General features: G+C 37.0%; 1 protein-coding gene across 1 annotated transcript in view; it reads right to left on the bottom strand.

Annotated features, from left to right (window-relative positions):
- The window catches only part of KCNK2 (potassium two pore domain channel subfamily K member 2), a 192895-nt gene that overhangs the window by 152991 nt on the left and 20920 nt on the right, over window positions 1-18984 (bottom strand). The window lies entirely within an intron of this gene.

Genomic DNA, 18984 nt, shown 5'->3' with positions numbered 1-18984 from the left:
TGGCGATATACATACATTCAAACATGCACACTAGAAAAACAGAGACATGCCCATGTAAAGAATCTGGGTAGTATAGTGGGGTCATGAAAATCAGAGTTTCATAAGGAATGGTTTTTTAAAAGTCCCTCCAACACTGACATATTTTTTTTAAAGATGTACTTATTTTTCTTAGAAAGGCAGATTTCCAGAGAGGACAGACAGAAAGAACTTCCATCCACTGGGACCTGTACGCTGAACCCAGAATGACAAGGAGCCAGAATGCTTTATAAAGATAAGAACAAAATTGGACATTTAAAAGGCCCTAAAAGGCAAAAAAAAAAAAAAAAAGGAAGAAGAAGAAACTTGGAGAAAATGATCTTCAGTATCGCTTGAGCGTAAATTGAGAGGAGAAAAGTAGAATGAAATTGGGAAGGTCAATGTGGCCAATTATGTAAGGCTTTGTAGACAAACCAAAAGGGTCTGAATTTTATACTCAATACGGAGGGGAGCCTTTGCAGATGCTTTTCAGCTATAGGAAGAAGGGATGATGTCATCTTTGGATAAAAATTGAAGGAAGCAAAAATGAAAGCGAGGGTCACTATAACAATCAACATGAGATACTATCAGAAATAGACTAATTTAGTGCATGTTTTGGAGATAAAATTAAAGCATTTTTATTGATGAGTAAGAGAAAGAGAAATGAGGAGTAATTTATTTGCTTTTGATATTTTCTGCAAAGATGTATGCAGTTGAAAAAGAACATACTCATTTCCAGTTTGCATAAACCATGGTTTTGCAACCTGTCTTCAAATAAGTTTCTGCTCCCACTGACAAAAGAGACAAATGCAAGAACAATTTGTCTCTCCTACAAGGAAAAAAATGGAGGGGGCAAATGCCATAGACATGAGGAGGGATTAGCCCTGTTGATCATGAATAGGTAAATAGTAACTATTCATCCGATGGAAAGGGCGGTCATGGGGAAGAGAAGGAGAAGGAATTTTCTGGAGATGAATGAAAGTAAAGTTTCAGTTAGGTTCACCTGCCATGTATCTGTTCCATTCATCATTTCCCTGTTTATTCCTAACCTTGTACTTTCCAACCCCCAACTCCCCAGTCCTCCTAGTTTCTTTAAATCGTTAAATTTTGTCCTTCACCATTATCACCACTATCATCCTCATATCATCATCACTAAATTGTTGTACACTTTCTTATCCAAATTATCTCCTGGAGCTTCCAGGTAGAAAGTTATGGTACTTCCCAATGAATGTCTGGGGTGGACAAGAAGCAGTTTACCCAAGCAATAACCCGGTCAGGAAGGATCAAAGTCCAGATGTGAAAGCCAGGTGGTCTCTGATATTGTTATCTATGGTTCTGTTGCCCTCTCCTTCCTTTCCCTTCACTCTGGAGCTCCTTGCCCTTCCCCTTCATTCTCTTCCTGTATCTCCCTGACCTTTAGTCAGACTCCTCTTGCCTGAACCCTCTTCCCAACCTTGCCAATTTGAGACTTCTGTTAGAATCAGAGCTTTGTGCCCTCAATGCCACAAAATCACTGCTGGTGACACAGGCACAGACTGAAGCAGAGACCTTTTGTTGTTGTCACCTTTAGGGTGACACCTCAGTCTCAGCTCCCAGAGCTGTTCTATTTGCAGAGATCACTCACTGTCTTGATCTGTAGTCCCAGTCCCTCTGCACCTGTGCATCCTTTGTCACATGCCTCCTGCCCCTGGATACAATCACTTAAAAGGTCAGGCTGCACTTTCCCACATCATCCATCAAGGACAGTGTGAAACAAAAATAAACCTGGGTCAGAAAAAGGAACTACAGAAGATTTTGATTACCCAATAATGCTTCTATGCTTAAATATGCATTTCATAACTCCATTCCAAAGGAATAATATCACTAATGTACCTCTAGTTTGCTACTGCCCCACAAGCAGCTTAATCTAACAACATAATTAAGATATCTGGAAAATGGCCCAATGACTATGAGAGGGTTTAGTACTGCATCAATTGAAAAAGGAGTAATCCAGGTAAGTAATAGACTTTTACAGCACTCACTCTGAGTTAGACATGTGGTAGGGCATTTACTCATAGTCCTTACAGCAAACATTTTAGATAATTGTTAACACTATTCCTGTTCTACTGATGAGACCATTAAGTCTCTAGGACTGTAAATATATTTCCAGGACTCAAGTTGGTGCTAGTGTCTCTGTAATCAGAGCGAGGCTCTATCCATCATGCATTCTGCCTTAAAAACACCATGCACATGCTACGAACTTCTATGTACGTTTTGTAGGCTGAACCTTTTAGATGACTATGGCATTATGGTTCTATTTTTCCTTCTCTAAATATTTTTCAGAAAGTCATCACATAAGAACTTCATCATTAGCCTTTCTGATAATATTAGCAATAAATGTAGGTGCTGCGAAACAGCTATTCGAAGTATCTTTATGCTCCCAGGATCTGTGTTTGTTTGTTTACAGTATCTTTATCAGACACTCCTTCGGTTTATATGGCATTTTTTAAATGAGTAATTTATTTTTGAGGGGCCTTACACTTCACATGTATGTTTTAGGATTTACAATTCACAAGCAATTGTATATCAAATAAGCATCTCCGGCCATTTGCTTGACCACCAGATAGGCAGCTTTCAAGGATCAGCGAGTTTTGATTTCCATGTTCATTGCAGCCATTTCTCAAGTAGATTAGAGGATCAATGGCAGGTGACAAGAGTTTGTACTGTTGGCCCAACAATAAGTCACAGCAGGTACAAAAAATAATCCATCCAGGAAGAAAAGAGTTTAAATGAGAATACACGGAGATGGGAGGAAAGTTACAAAAGAATGGTTTAGAAACTGTCATCTTTATTCAAGTGGGAAACAGATTTCACACTGCTGCGAGCAGAGGTGGGCCTATTCCAATCGCTCATCATAGAAAGTTAGCTCTTCAGCCTCTAACAAGAAGGGCACAATCTTTGCCTCTACTACCCAGATGAGGTCTTGGGAATTTTGCTATACACACAGAGAGTGCTTTGGGAATCAATCGCTTGCTGTTTTTTGTTTAAACCAATGAGCAGTGCAATACCATTCTGCCAGTTCTTCCTCCGAGGTGTTGCTGCATTCATGATGTGTGCCTTTATTCTCTCTGAAATGAGAGCATATTCTGAGAATGCAGTGAGGGTTCATAACCCCAGAAGGCAACTGGAGAGAAAAAGACATTCCTGTGAAGGTGGTATAAGCACATTCAGGCACTAATCCTTATGTGTTGCTCTGCTGTGTACTAAGAAATAGCAGTAATGCACTTAGACAGCATGCCATAGATACTGTTAAAATGGTAGGAACTTGAGATCAAAACACCCAGAAGTCTCGTGTGTTTTAGATGTGATGATAAATCATGATATTCATATAATATGCTTAAATAAGCAGTTCATCCAATCCAATTACTTTGAAGGTTTAAGTCTGTGTTCATTACACAATTCAGTGATCTTAACACTTGAATCGACCACTCCACATCCAAAGTAGTGATTTAAGGATATGACTTCATGAGCACTTTACTTCTCATAGTATCTGATACTTGATAAAGACAAGTAGAAACAAACCTGGGAAAGACACATTAGAAAAAAATGAGAAGAAAAATTAGAGTACAAAGGCAAAGAGAATTATCTTTCTCAACAAGCCTTGATTAGCTTGCATGGAAAAGGGCCAAATAGCTCTCTGTTAAAACTGGGAAAAAATGTCCCCAGTCAGGTAATATTTTTCTTGTCTACACATACTTTTTCAGTTCACATTATCACATGGCATTTATACAAAGACACACCAGCTACCTAACACAGAACTTTTCCATCTGCATAGTAACTTATAGTTGGTGCTTGCCTGTGCCCTGCAAAGCTCAGAACACCCACAAGGTTTTAAGGCAGCCTACAGGAAAACTAACCATTTCAAACATGTATGTGACAAATGTCTGGGGAAACTAAGTTATAATGAACAGAATACAGGACATTTTATACTCATGTGATGGATTATGAGCTCCTAGTACAGGATGCTGCTGAAAACAATGGGGTCTTTGAGTCTTAGGAAGTGTTTCCCCTTGGCCTAAGGGCTTTAGCAGTCAGCACTACCTTTAAAAAGGAACCTTGGGTAACCTCTCCTGAGGAGAATAAAGAGTCAAAACTCCTTTTCGCAGTCTCTCAACTATCCAATCCTCCACACCAAGGAAACACAACACTGATAATCCTGAAATAAGGGGAGACTCGGCAATCACAGGTTTCTTTCTGGTGGAATGAACACTGACCAAAAGAAAAGCTCAAAAAATAATACTTGCGGTTCAAAAATTACAGCTTTTACGTTGTGGTATTTGTGCTATCATTTTTTTTTAAAGATGGAAGCCATTTGGATTGAGAAAAGATAACTTTGGGAAGTTATAACACATGAAGTCAAAGAAAAACAGCAAAGTTTATATTTTGTTCAAGAATGTCTGTCTAGTAGACTAATGGTTATCAGAAGTTGAGAAGGGTGGCAATAAAGAAAATGAACAGAGGATGGTCAATGTGTACAGAGGACTGCCTTCTGCTGCTCTATGGCATAGAAGAAAAGCCATTAAGAGTTTACAAAAGAGCTAATAGAATTTTGAATGCTCCCAATTCAAACTAATGGTGTTAATGGCATTGGATGTGATGGATATGCCAATTGCCTTGAACTGATTATTGTACATTGTATACATGTATTGCAATTTCACACCTTACTCTATAGCTATTTACAATTCTACATCAATCAAAACCTCTAGGAATATATATAATAGTTTCCCTTCTATCTTATTCTTTCTTTAAAGATTTGCTATTCATTTGAAAGGCAGAGAAACAGAGACACAGGGAAATCATCCATCTGCTGGTTCACTCCCCAAATGGCCTCTACAGCTGAGGTCAGGAACCTTCAAATCCAAATATTTGTGTCATCTTCTGCTGCTTTCCCAGGCACACTAACAGGAAGCTGAACCAAAAGCAGTACAGCTGAGACTCTAACAGATACTTTGTGATGGGACACCAGTGTCACAGGCAACATCTCAATCTGCTGCAACTAAATGCCAACCCCAAACTCAAGACATCATCTACCTAGCAGGAGTGCTAGCAAGAAGCGGAATTAGAAAAACGGAGAAGCCAAGACTTGAACCCAGCATTCTGATATGGTATTCTAGTGTCCCAAACAGGGACGTACCCCTCAGTACCACAACGCCCACCCCTCCTATCTTATAGCTGAAAATACAATGGACAAGAGAGAAAGCATATTTCATTTGCTCTATTTTCTGTACAACTGTAATTTGAGTGTCAGCATGTAAACATCATTTTTCCTGGTAAATTAGAACAAAAACTTGAAAAATCATTCCATGCCGTAGACATGTCTCCCAGTCTGTATTAATTTACCTATCCATTTTTCCTCTCACCATTCACTTAATCATTCACTCACTGAACAAAATTCCCGAGTCCTAACATCAAACCTTAGTCCCCACTAGGGCTGTAAACATTTGTCGGTTGATTAACTGATTTCTACTGTATCATATCTACCACACTGAATGTTTAGCTGAAGTTGTCTTTCAAAATTGACACAAAATGTGCAACACATTGGCTGGCTGACAAGTATTCAATAAGGTATTTTGTCTACTAATGAGATCCTAAATTTGCCATTATTAAGGGACATGGTAATGATAATAAACCTATCCATTTTCTCTGTAACTATCCTTTCCAGGGAAAAGTTAATCATATTTAATTTTTTGTAAGTTAAATCCAAGCATTGTTTTCCAGTCTAAAGACTGACTAATAAGAAATTATCTTCTTACTACTGTTCAGACTTTTCTAGGTTCTAAGAAGTTTTGAAATATTCAACCTTAAGCATAATTTCAAAAATATCACTGTAGAGATATTTTAAATCCTGAAACAAAGAATGCATATGTCATTTTCTTAGATTTTTTTGCAACAAGCTTCACACTGGAAGCAATCTACACTCCGCTCAAACTTCCCTACTTTGAACAGCTTGTGACAGTGGTTGGCACTGCTGCCTATAGTCCAAGACTCCACCTGCAAACCATGTGAGCATCCTGGCTACTGTACTTCTGATCCAGCTCCCTGTTGATGGCCTTAGAAAGAAGCAGAAAATGATTCAAGTGCCAGAACCCCTGTACCCACATGAAAGACCCAGGAAAAGACTCCTGGCTCATAGATTCAGATCAGCTCAGCTCCAGTCTTTCTGGCCATTTGGGGAGTGAACTCTCTGTAACGCTACCTTTCAAATTAAATAAAATAAATCTTTTAAAAAAATAGTTAATCACAAGCAAGAAAATCAATGCTCAAATGTATAGCACATGGTAAAGATTGGAAAGACATTTTTCTATGTAAAATATTTTATTGTTATTTTTATAGTATTTATGTATTTCTAATTTTATAATATAAAAGCAGTACATCAAATTATATTTATATAAAGTGAACCTATTTTAAGAAGCTAAGATATCCAAGCTGAACCTAAGGATAGAGTAGTAATTCACAAAAAAACTGTTTATGCTAGACAGCATTCTCTTATCTATGCTATAGTTACTTCCCAGTCATTTCAAAGTTGAAAGTACAAGTGTTAAATGAGTATTTTATATCACAAAACAGTCTTCCCTTGATCTATATTTTTTTTACCTAGTAAGATCAAATGTAATCCTATAGTTCCCAATCATATCCATGACGTTTGAAAAATATTAAACCGATACATCACTGAAAATTAAATATTAGTGTGTGTGTGTGTGTGTGTGTGCGCACATGTGCGTGGTGGTTGGGATTTTTTCCTGGCTACATGTGCTCTTTTTTGCCAAGGGCTATCTTTATAAAACATAAAGCCATTCTACTTCGCAAACCATACTTCCAAATAAAAATTGCTAGCAAGATTTTTATTCATCCTAGAGGAAAAGTCCATTAGGCTCTATTTTCTTGGCTATGACCTACAATTTACAAGTTTTGAGTGTAGCTTAAGATCTAAATATTTGGGTGGAACTGATCAGGCAGCTTGCATCCACCAGTATGTACATTTCCTGATGCAGGTGACAGACTGAACCTGACCCTGAACTGGCTGGTACACCAGAGTCAAGTCTGAGGTCATCCCAGGAGAGGTTTCTTGGGGGACTCTCCAACTAGATGGCTGGACTCAGACACTACCACCGCAAGAGTCACAGGATATGAGGTCTGACCTTTCAGTGTATGTATCAAGACTGGGTTCCTCAGTTGCTGATGCCTGTGAAAATGGACAGCATGTCCAGATGGATACAGAGGATATGATGGTCGCCCATTTAGGCCAACAGAGGATGTCAACTGTCTTGTCAAAAGAGGGAAAGCAGCACAAGTTGGATAGACTTCCTAGCCAAGCTTTATAACAGGTACCTGCGTCTGTGGATGCACTAACATGGACCTGGTTAATCAACAGACCTTGGAAAAATTTTCTCAACTCTAGAACAATTAAAAAAAAAAAACAACTCAGAACTATCAAACCATTCCAGTAATGCCCTTGGAAGACTCTTCCCTACACTGGGGTCTCTAAGATGTCAATCAAAAGACCATTCCCCTAATCCAAAATGCCGATGTAATTTGACAGCAAGAAGCAGTCTCCTTCCTCTCCCCTATAGACACAGGAAAAACAAAGAAAAAAAAGAACATTTATCCCATCTACCTTCCTCCATACCTGATCCTCCCCACCATAATAAGAGATCTACATGGGCATGCATCCCTCTCAACTATGTAAACAATATTAAAAAGAAAATTTTAAATTTTTTGTTGTTGTTTTTCTTTCTTTTTAAAATTAATTAATTAATTTATTTTTTATTGATTACACTGCATTATGTGACACAGTTTTATAGGTACTGGGATTCCCCCAACCCCTCCCCAAACCACCCCCCATGGTGGATTCTTTCACCTTGTTGCATTACCACAGTTCAAATTCAGTTGAGATTCTTTCATTGCAAGCATCTACCAAACATAAAGTCCGGCATCTTATTGTCCAGATAAGTTCAGCGGTTTCTTGGGGAGACCATCTCTGGTCTGAAGGTAGAGCTGGCAGAGTATCATCCCGATCAATTAAAAGCCCCAACATTACATCAGTAATGAGTTATAACGTTATGGAATTAGTTGACATGGTATTGAGTCACCAATATGTTAAAAGAGAGAAAAAAAAAAAAAAGAAGAATGCAAGTTGTGAACCACATCCTGTAACTTCTACATTGACATTTCAATTATTAGTTTATATACAACCAGGTTCTATACACCTTAAAATGGATATAGATTACTATTCAGCTGTCTCATGTATATTCTAGTTTTAGTATTTAGCAGTTCATAGCGTTGAAGCATGATTTTGCTGAACCTGGCTGTTTTTCAGGTAGTCTAACTCTACGACTCTAACAAGACATATGTCAACAGTTTAGGTGAACAGTTTTAGGAGGGGTGTGCAGAGAAATCTTCAATACCCCAGTGAGGAGTAACTAATCTTTGTGTCCCACCCAGTGAGTTATAAGTGCATATCCGCTGACCATTTCCTGTCTGTTTCTAAGCTTTCCTTGTTGTTCTCTATCTATTCTAGTTTTTTTGTTTGTTTGTTTGCATTGTAAATAATTTTTGCTCTACAAATTTTTTCATGTTTACTTAAGCCATTAATGAGCGTGAGCCATCCTACAGAAAGTTGAGTTCTACGTGTTACCTTCAGGTTCTATCTTATAATGGATGCTTGTGTTTTACTGGCAGTGAGTCCTTCAAATAAAGAACTACTACAAATCGATTATATCAGTTAGCATCAACAAGCATACTCACTGCACACTCATCACCACTCTTGCTAAAATCACACATTTGTAAGTGTAGAGATATCATGTGAAACCAGATGAAAATTTATAGCTGACTGCTCAGAAAAGCCTACAGCAAGCAGACCACCTTACAAAACTACCCAAGGGCACTCTTTCATTTTAAAACAAATTGCCCAAGGCCAAACTATCCAGGAATTCAAGAAAAAGCCTTTCAGATAATAATCCAATGGCAGAGTTTTCAAGTGCTTTCTAGCAAATTCAGTAAAGGTTATATGCACAGTTCAACTTATTTTATATTCAGTTAAAAAAAGATGCACAATTCTTAAAATCCTTATCTCAAGTATTATTCAGAAGGTCATTTTTTGATGAACAACAATATTCAAGATTAAAGTTCTCTTTAAATTTTGGTTCGTAAAGGGAAATCATTATCAGAAAAGAGATTAGATCCCCCAGCAACTCACACAAAGACACAATTAATGGGATAAAGACCTACCAATGCATCCCCTCCAAGCCAGTATAACGTTTCATATTAGATCAGTAAAATAATCCAAATTTGTCTTTAAATCTACTCATCTTTTAAGGCATTCTTGACAACTCATCATACACACAAAGACACAAACACTCATCCACAGATATCTAGTTAAAGCATACTTATACAGTCCATCAGGATCCCAAATTATGGTTCATTTCTCATATTTTTCATCTAATTATATCAATTTGTAGTTCTACCCTTTTTAGGTTTCTATTTTTCACTGCATGGTTATAATCATAGCTGGCAGTGGGCTAACCAGTTAATTGAATCAATTGAAGTTTACAATGCCAAGGAGTATAATTTTTAATATCCAATCTGATAGGTAGTACCCACCTGTGAAGCAGATCATATAGTCCCATTTTATCACTGAGAAAATTGAGGGACTCAGAGAACCAGCGTCAAATCTAGGTTAACTTAATAAAAACACTTAATAAAAACACTTCAAAGTGTGTTTTAGGATATTATTAAGCGTTTATTCAAACATATCAGAGAGGTTCTTGTTCAAATAAAGACCAACATTTCCTCATCATAAAAATTCCCCAGGTATAACATTATTTGTTGTCATCTATAGATTCTTTGCGCTTGTCATCTATACTACTAACTCAATTTTAAGGGAGTATCTACATGGCTATTTAGTATCCTAGTATCATTTTACAATTTTATTGTAGCAAAATTTATAGTCCTATGGCATTAATTACACTGATATTGCTATGCAACTAGTACCAAAATCCAACTACAGAACTTTCACCAAGCCACACCCCCCTCCAATGAAAACACCCTGTCAGTAAGTCCTGCCTACAACGATAGCTAAAAATCACTCGGTTTAGTGTTTGTTCCCTTGACTCTGTGCCCTATCTGTGACTTTATGTATAAATCCCATCTGTGAGATTGTGAATTCCTACAGAAAACAACACTGGCATAACTTGCCAGTAAGTACCACCAATATGATGCTGTGTAATGATGATCTGCACTCAATGGTGTTAAACAAACTGTACTCCTCCTTATGTTACACACCTTAAATATATACCACATACACTTCTGCATGCACCTGTAAATTCACAATGGTAGGAATATGTCTTAATCCTGTGCACCTGTCTGAGTACACTCACATGTGTTCTAAGGACAAATATTTGAATTTAAAATCCAACATTTCAGCAAAATAAATATCCAAAATCTGGCCACCTGTGATTTTCTCCAGTGTGCATGTTAAAGATATACAGAGACAACACAAATGACAGAAATGTTCTTAATCTCATTATAGGCAAATAAGCTTGCCATGTATCAGAATTACTCACAATATGCAAACTTTCCAGATCTGATTCTCTTCCTGCTTCGTATCGTGGGGCACTTCTTTCTAGGTAACTACCAGTTAGTATGCTCTTTCAGTCAGAACTCTTGTTACGTACTTTGCATCTACCATCATACTTACTCCTTCTGGACAAGCCTTTTTTTTTAACTTATTTATTTTTATTGGGAAGGCAGATATACAGAAAGAAGGAGAGACAGAAAGAAAAGTCTTCCATCAGCTGGTTCATTCCTCAAGCGGATGCAACAACTAGAGCTGAGCTGATATGAAGTCAAGCCAGGAGACTCCTCCAGGTCTCCCAGTCGGTGCACAGTCCTAAGGCTTTGGGTCATCCTCTACTGCTTTCCCAGGCCTCAAAGAGCTGGATGGGAAGTGGAGCAGCCTGGATATACACCAGTGCCCATACAGGATCCTGGTGCATATAAGGGAAAGGTTTAGCCACTATGATTATTGCACAGGGTCTTGGACATGGCTCTTACTATCTTCAGTTTACAGACAAGAGCCATTTAGGCTTTGACAACGTAACAACATAAAGAACTGTTTTCTGAAACAATGAGTCCTGATGTGGCTCATCAGTGGTTTTCCTTATTCGGGTTACACATGGGATAGTAGATGCAAAGGAAGGGAGAGAAACATGAGACCCTAAAATGTGATGGAAGTCAAGCCCTGGCCCAAGGTTCCATTCTGGGCTACAACAACTTGTCTCTGATGTCCTGGACCAGCCTGGTTCTGCATCTGGGAGCAACTGTAGAGCAATCCACACAGAATGTGATCATTTCACATCTACTAAACACTAATGCTGTACCATCAGCACTTCATGTCAAATGTGGGTTTGACTCTCAAACAACTTGCCAAAGTTGGTTTATCTCATGGATACAAGTGTCACCTGGTGTAAGGCTGGTGGGCACTGAATGTTGATAGCTGGCTGAGTCTCAATTTGAAATGTGAAAACTGGTTTGTGTTAAGATGCTGGGGCTAACAGGTGACACTTCCTACAAAATCATGCCAATCCACAGAGGTAGTCTTCATCTCTACTAACATCAACTTTCCAACTTCACAAGTGGCTACTTGAGTTTAGTGAGTCAGTCCCTATGGTAAGCTCCAGCACACGCATTAGTCTAATATATGTGTAAATTAAATTCTGAAGATTGACTACCTTTCCAATAACATGTAACACTTGGAAGCATTATAGCACATCTGGTATAATGATAAAGAATAATGGTCTTTCCTATTCAACCAGGAGGATGACCTTGGGAAAGTTATGCAACCTGTCCAATTATATGTTTTGCTATATAATACGGTTGGCAGCACTTTCCTTTAGGCTTATTTTAAGAACTAAGGGTAATATACAGCACTAATTATTTGCTTCACAACAAACCTCTAATGTGTGGAGAATCTCTTGACAGATAAAGGTATAAATCAGAGATGGGCAACATAACTTGTGTAATATCCCATAAAAAAAATCAGACTTAAACTCATACCATCTGTTTCAAATACTATAACCTCTACATATTGTAATGTAAACTACATATAGAAGGAGCTGGAATATTAATTGTTAGACCTTCACCACAGAGTTCATTCTATTACAACATATTTATCCTCGCCCATTTCATAAGTGCCCCCGAAGTGTCATCTGTAACATTCTACAATGAGGCACAAGCAGATGGCTCTATAGTTAGTAAATTGCAATTCAGTGTGGAAAATTAACTCCCCTGGGAGCAATCCACAGTGATAGAAAAAAGTTTCCACTTATTTCTCCTCTGTCCCAAGCATTTGGATCTCAGGATGCTCTGAGTAGATGAGTGTCCTGAGGGGAAATAAAGAATTATTAAAAAGAAAATTGTATCTGATGGCAAAATACTGAACTATGGCACACACTAAACAGAGATAAATATCTGTGGACACACAAGGAGAGACTACCTGATGTATTCTATTACATAGTTTTCTATTAAACACATTCTGATAGAAGTGTTCCACACTCTAAATTCTGTGATTACCTTTATATTTAAATTGAGTTCCTCTATCAGTTTACATAATAGCAGGCCCTCACATTACTTCTATTCGATATCTAATACTGTGTTACTTGACAGTGATTCATTTCTACTTCGGAAAACAATGAAAACATTTCAATTATGCATGAGTTTTATAGGAAACGCAGGGGAAAGTCTCCCAAACCAAGACTTGCAGGAAATCACTCTGTTAACTCAGTGGTTTTGCTGATAAATGGCTGATCAAACTATCCTGCACTTTAATAAGATTAACTTCATTAAGTGAGTTTTATTAATAGGTGGAAGTAATACAGCTGAAATGACAGACCAGTTGGTTAAAAACAGGGACATACTTGAAGAGAGTGATTTTTGTTTAAGGTTCAAGGGTGTAAGACCAATCAGATCACAGGATGACACTGTTCTTAGCTATAAGGTATCTGTAAAACTCACACAAGTGCTCCAAATCTGATTTTTTAAAAAAGATTTATTTATTTTTATTGGAAAGGCAGATATACAGAGAGAAGAAGAGATACAGAGGAAGATCTTCCGTCCTATAACTCACTCCCTAAGCGGCCACGATGTCCAGAGCTGAGCCAATTCAAAGCCAGGAGCCAGGAGCCAGGAGCCTTTTCTGGGTCTCCCATGCCGGTGCAGGGTCCCAAAGGCTTTGGGCCATCCTTGACTACTTTACCAGGCCACAAGCAGGGAGCTGGATGAGAAGCAGGGCTGCCAGGATTAGTACCCTCGCCCATATGGGATTCCACCACATGCAAGGCGAGGACTTGAGCTGCTGAGCCACCACACTGGGCCCCAAATCTGTTTTTTATATTCTAACAGTTCTTGTTAAAACAAAAAGACCTATTGCTATTTGATTTATGGTTTGCTTTCCTCCAGGCACAAAAATAGGCATCCTTCTATGCCTTTAACATTATCTGTCCAACCTAATTCCTAACCTAAATAAAATCTTAATTCTATTTTTTTATTGTATAATCATTTCCATGGCAACAAAAAAAGGTGTGACAATATTCTCTGCTGTAGGTGAAAACAATTATAAAATACCGATAAATCATCTTATGATACCATTTTCATGTGAAGAACAGGATATGGGGAAATCGAAAGAAAAATAGAAGCCAAGAGGCATCAGAAAGAAGCACAGCCAACATGCCTAGCAGAGAGGAGCAGAAGAGTTTGAGCCTCCTCTTTGGGAGGGTGCTCCTCAACACCCACAACACTGATGAGCCGCAGGATAATGGACTGAAAAACCAAGATTCTAGAAAAGATTCGCTTTTAAAATCCCTCAGACCCTGGAGGGAGTCAACAGGTCTACAACCCCCCTGGTGAGATGAAGGGTCTCTGGTATTTGAAAAATCCAAGAAGAGAGGGGGCAGTTGGTGGGGGGCGTCCAGCATGATGGCTCATTCTGCTAATCTTCTGTCTATAAACAAGGCCGCTTTATATGACTGCTGTTCAGGTCACAGCTGCTCCACTTCCCAACCTGGGAAAGCAGTAAAGGATAGTCCAAAGTCTTGAGACTCTGCACCTACGTGGGAGACCCACAAGGTCTCCTGGCTCCTGAGTTCAGATTTGCATAACTCTGGCTGTTGTGGCCATTTGGGGAGTGAATCAGACAAAGGAAAATCTTTTTCTCTGATGCTCCTTCATTCTGTATATTTCTCTTTCCAAAAAAAAAATCTTTTTTTTTTTTAAAAAAATCCAAAAGGAAATTGCGTATGGACAGAATCTTCTGCCTCCATTCTCAAGATTAGGATCACAGAAGAAGATGAAGGAGCTAGACATTTGTTTCTCATGTCTTAGATTCATGCATCACTGTACACACGCAACTAACTTCTACCACCTTGAGAACCCCTTAGAGAAAAAGGGAAAACACAAATGACTGCTATTAAAAATGAAAGCTTTAGATTCCACAAATCTTAAAATGATTATAAAGGCATATCAGACAGAGTAAAGCCAATAAATTTGGTAACAGATGAAATTGAAAAATCCCCCTGAGTGACACATATTATCAAAAATGGTTTGAAAAAAGTATTTATATTAATTATAAAATATATTTATTTTAATAATATTTTAACTATTAAATGCTAACTACTTGAAATAATAATTTTAGACCTTCCCACAAAGAAAAGTCTATGCTCAGGTCATGGTATGGTATTCCAGCTATTTAAATGTGAAATATATAAAAAGAGGACATTTAGTCAAGTGGTTCAACTGCCACATATTCAGCTAACATCAGTGTCACAGTTCAGTGTTTAGCACCTGCTCCCAATTTCAGCTTATGCTAATGTGTATATTTGGAGGTATCAGTGATGGCTCAAGTGGTTGAGTTCCCTGAATTTAGTATCTGTCTCCCAAGAAATAAGTAATAAAATAGTATTGTTTAAAACTTTTGCTGAATGCAGTAGGGAAGGTAACACTTTGAAGAATGCATTTCTCGAGGTTATTAATGTAACTGATTACTTCAAAATCTAGCAACAGCGTTACAAAAAGGTTTTTTTAAAAAAATAAAAATAAAACACAAGGCAATATCATCTCCCATAAACTTACACTTAGGGAGCCAACACAGCGGTATAGCAAGCCAATTTTCCATCTGTGGTGCTAACATCCCATATGGGTACCAATTTATGTCCTAGTGAGTCCACTTTTGATCCAGCTCCCTGCTAATGGCTGGGGAAGGCAATGGAGGATGGCCCAATACCTTGGGTCCCTGAGACCATATGGGAAGCCCAGAAGAAACTCCTGCCTTCAAGTTTCAGACCAACTCAGCTTTAGCCTTTGTAGTTATTTAGGAAACCAGTGGATGGAAGAACTCTGTTTCTGTCTTTCCCTTTCACTCAGCAATTCTGATATTCAAGTAAAATAGTCTTTAAAATAACTTCGAAATATTTAACAAATTATCAAATGTATAAACATATAAAAAAGTCAATCTGTTGTGACCAATTAGAGTTTATCTCTCATCCAGGCACTAACCAGGCCCGACCCTGCTTAGCTTCCGAGATCAGACAAGATTGGGTGTGTTCAGGGTGGTATGGCCATAGTAATTAGAGTTTATCTCAGGAAATGTTACCAGCTCAGCATTTGAAAGTTAATAAACACAAATAATTGCTTTATAATAGTGAAGATTAAATTAAAATCATATTATCATTGTGGTTAATACAGAAAAATTATTTTAACAAAATTCTATACTAATTTGTGATTAGCACAGAATCTCTCAGCAGCTTTCTGAAAATTAGCAAAAGAAAATCCATACACAAAGAAATAAACACTAAAACCTTATGATTAACAATGTATTTAGTGATAAAACATATTCACTCTCACCACGTCACTGCTGAACTAGCATCCTAGCAAATGCTATAAGGCAAGAAAAAGAAAAAGGAGACTAAAAATGAAAAAGAAGTAAAATAAATCTCTACTCTCACATAAAATCCATTTTGTATAGTCTAAGATACCAATAAAACAACTATTTACAAATTTAAGGTGGCAGGATACATAATTAGAAAATTATCTGGTAATGTATAATTACTAAAACTTGGAAGCAACCAGGTTATAGTTAAGTAAGTGAAGAAGTAAGTAAATGTGGCATGCAAGCTACATCAAAGAGTTCATGGAAAACAGAACTAATTCAATGATGTTTACTTTGGTGCAAGAAAAATCAGTGCATCTGAGGGAGTCCAAAAAGTTTATGGAAAATGTGTATTATACAAAATCATGCACAGGATCCAGACATTTTTGGCACCAAAGCATACTTCTGTTTTCCTACAAACATCTTAAGGCCCACTTGCACAAGGTAATGGAACATGATTGAGTACTAAGAAGAATTCAGCTATTTAAATCATGATACACATATATACACATATGAAATAAAATTCTAATAGAAAGCTAAGATCCTGTCATACTTTATTGTATTAACTATAAATACAATATTATATTATTAGCATAATAATTTTAATATGGTTTTTAAGTATTTACTTATTTATTTAAAATGCAGAGCAAATAGAGAGGAAAGAGAGACAGAGTGAGAGAGAACAGAGTGTGAAACAGAGGAGAGATCTTCCTCTACTTGCTCATTTTCCATAAAGCTATAACAGTTAGGTTTGGGTGAGGCAGAAGCCAGGAACTCCATCTCAGCCATCTCACAAGGCATTAGGCACATAGGCAGGAAGCTTGATTCAAAGTGCAATAGGAAAGTACTCCAGCCTGGGGTGTGAGCATCACAAGCAGCGGTTTAACCCACTACACAAAAATGCTGCCCCCAATATATATTTTAATTTGTATCCATGTCATCCTTTAAATTTATTTTTGGTTATGCAATTTGCATAAACAACCTAAAACAAAAAGCAAGGGGCTAGTTACCTAACCAAACAGCATACAAAAATCAAAACCAAAACAATGTAGGGATGTTAGAAATATAAAAGTTACAGAGAAACTCCAGAAAACCATATCATAGACATGAGAATTCAACATTTGACCAGGGGAAAACTAAATTCAGGAGAGAAAAAAAAATCACGTACAACAAAATTTCCTACCAAACTGGATAGCCATCTTGACAAAATTAATCATATGTCACGTCATATACCAACAAATCAGATAAATTCAACTATTAAATATGAGTATAATACTGCTATTTCACAAAGATTTCTGGGGAAGAGCTAGATAGAAACTAAGAAAATTGTTAAGTGGCACAGATAACATAAAAAAAGATTAAATGAACAGTAAATTTGTGAAACATGTTTGCAATACACATGACAGATAAGCTCTTAAAAGCTATAATTATATTACGAGAGTTTTAAAAATTGACAAGGGACAACAAACTATTTTAAAAACTGAGCAACAAATATAAATAGGCGAGTTACAGATCAGCAAATTCAAATTTCTAACAGAATAAGGATAACTCAAAATATGCATGTAAAATTGGGTTAAAATTTAGCTTTTTCAAAATCCATGCATATAAGGGCTCTTCTAAAAGGTGATGGAAATTTTTATTATGAAAAAACTATGTGTGGATTTCCAAAATTTTTGTCGCAACACAACCATCTTCTAATTCCATTTTCCATCATCTCTTGGATCATATATATGTGATATGTATAATACAATAATTAATATATGTGTTATATATATCTATATATAATTTACGAACAGGGCAATGGAAATTGAAGTAATGATATACTATGACTTTCAACCAATCAGCCTGAAAAAAATTTTAAATAATGATAGAATTATTTACCAATAATATTCAGAAAGTATTTATGCATTGTTGGCAGAAATATGAGTGTATTCCAGAAAGCAACTGCCAACATGCATTAAAATTCAGAAATATGTAAGCCTTTTGAACCAGCAATTCCTCTTCTGCATGTATAACCCACAGAAATGCAACTACCAAAATGCAAGGCTATGTGAATTCTATTGTTAACTGCAGCACTCTTTGTATTGGCAAACACGTATGCATATATGATATTGACCCACAGAACATAGGAGCATTATTCAGGTACACCTGCTGACCTGCAGGGATTTTCAAACGTTATTACAGAGTGAGAAAAAACGAAGATGTACAAAAACATGCATATCAGGGTTTCATTTTTCTAATTCAAACAATGACCACATATACACAATTTGTGTACATAAGTGAACTTCAAAAAATTATTTGAAAATGGAATTGGATGTTTTTTGATGCAAAGTTTGAAAGCATTTACAGACAATGACATACTTTCAGCTCATTTTATGGTCAGCCTTAACACTCCACCAAATAAAGAACTCAACAATAGGAAGTAGAAAAATCACTATTCCGCAAGACTATCAACGAGAGCTCTAACTATCAAATCTCAAATTTCCAGTTTCATTCATATACATTACACTTTTTATAATCTGTATAATACCATAAATCAGGGGAAACCCATGATGTTTGTCTTTTGGGGACAGGCCTTTCATCAAGCATAATACTTTTCATTATAAAAATTAAAAGCAAAAAAGGAAAGAAGCCCAAATTTAACCATCTGTATTATTTACTGTGCTTTTCTGACCACTTTACATGTGTTCATTAATTTGTTTTCACCCAAACCCAATGGAGTCCAAACTATTATCTTCACATATTAAATTGTGCAGTTAACAGTACAAGTCTTCCAGGAGTCTATGGAAAATTCAGATTATGAAACAAATCATTCATGGGTCTCTCTCACTCTTCTTTTTTTTTTTTTTTTTTTTGCTTTTTTGCACTAAAACAAACTTCTTTCAATTGGAAAATGAAGAGATTAAGCAGAATTTCCAAAGGTTAGACAATCATTTAGTTCCAGGGCTTATATTTGAATCAACTTATTGCGACAGCTTGGCCTGTAATCTCCAGATCTTTACCTATAACCA

This window comes from Ochotona princeps, chromosome 10 (assembly GCF_030435755.1).
Source record: "Ochotona princeps isolate mOchPri1 chromosome 10, mOchPri1.hap1, whole genome shotgun sequence".
NCBI classification, from domain to species: domain Eukaryota; kingdom Metazoa; phylum Chordata; class Mammalia; order Lagomorpha; family Ochotonidae; genus Ochotona; species Ochotona princeps.
The sequence above is the reverse complement of the archived record's forward strand: the minus strand, read 5'-3'. Positions and strand labels throughout refer to the sequence as shown.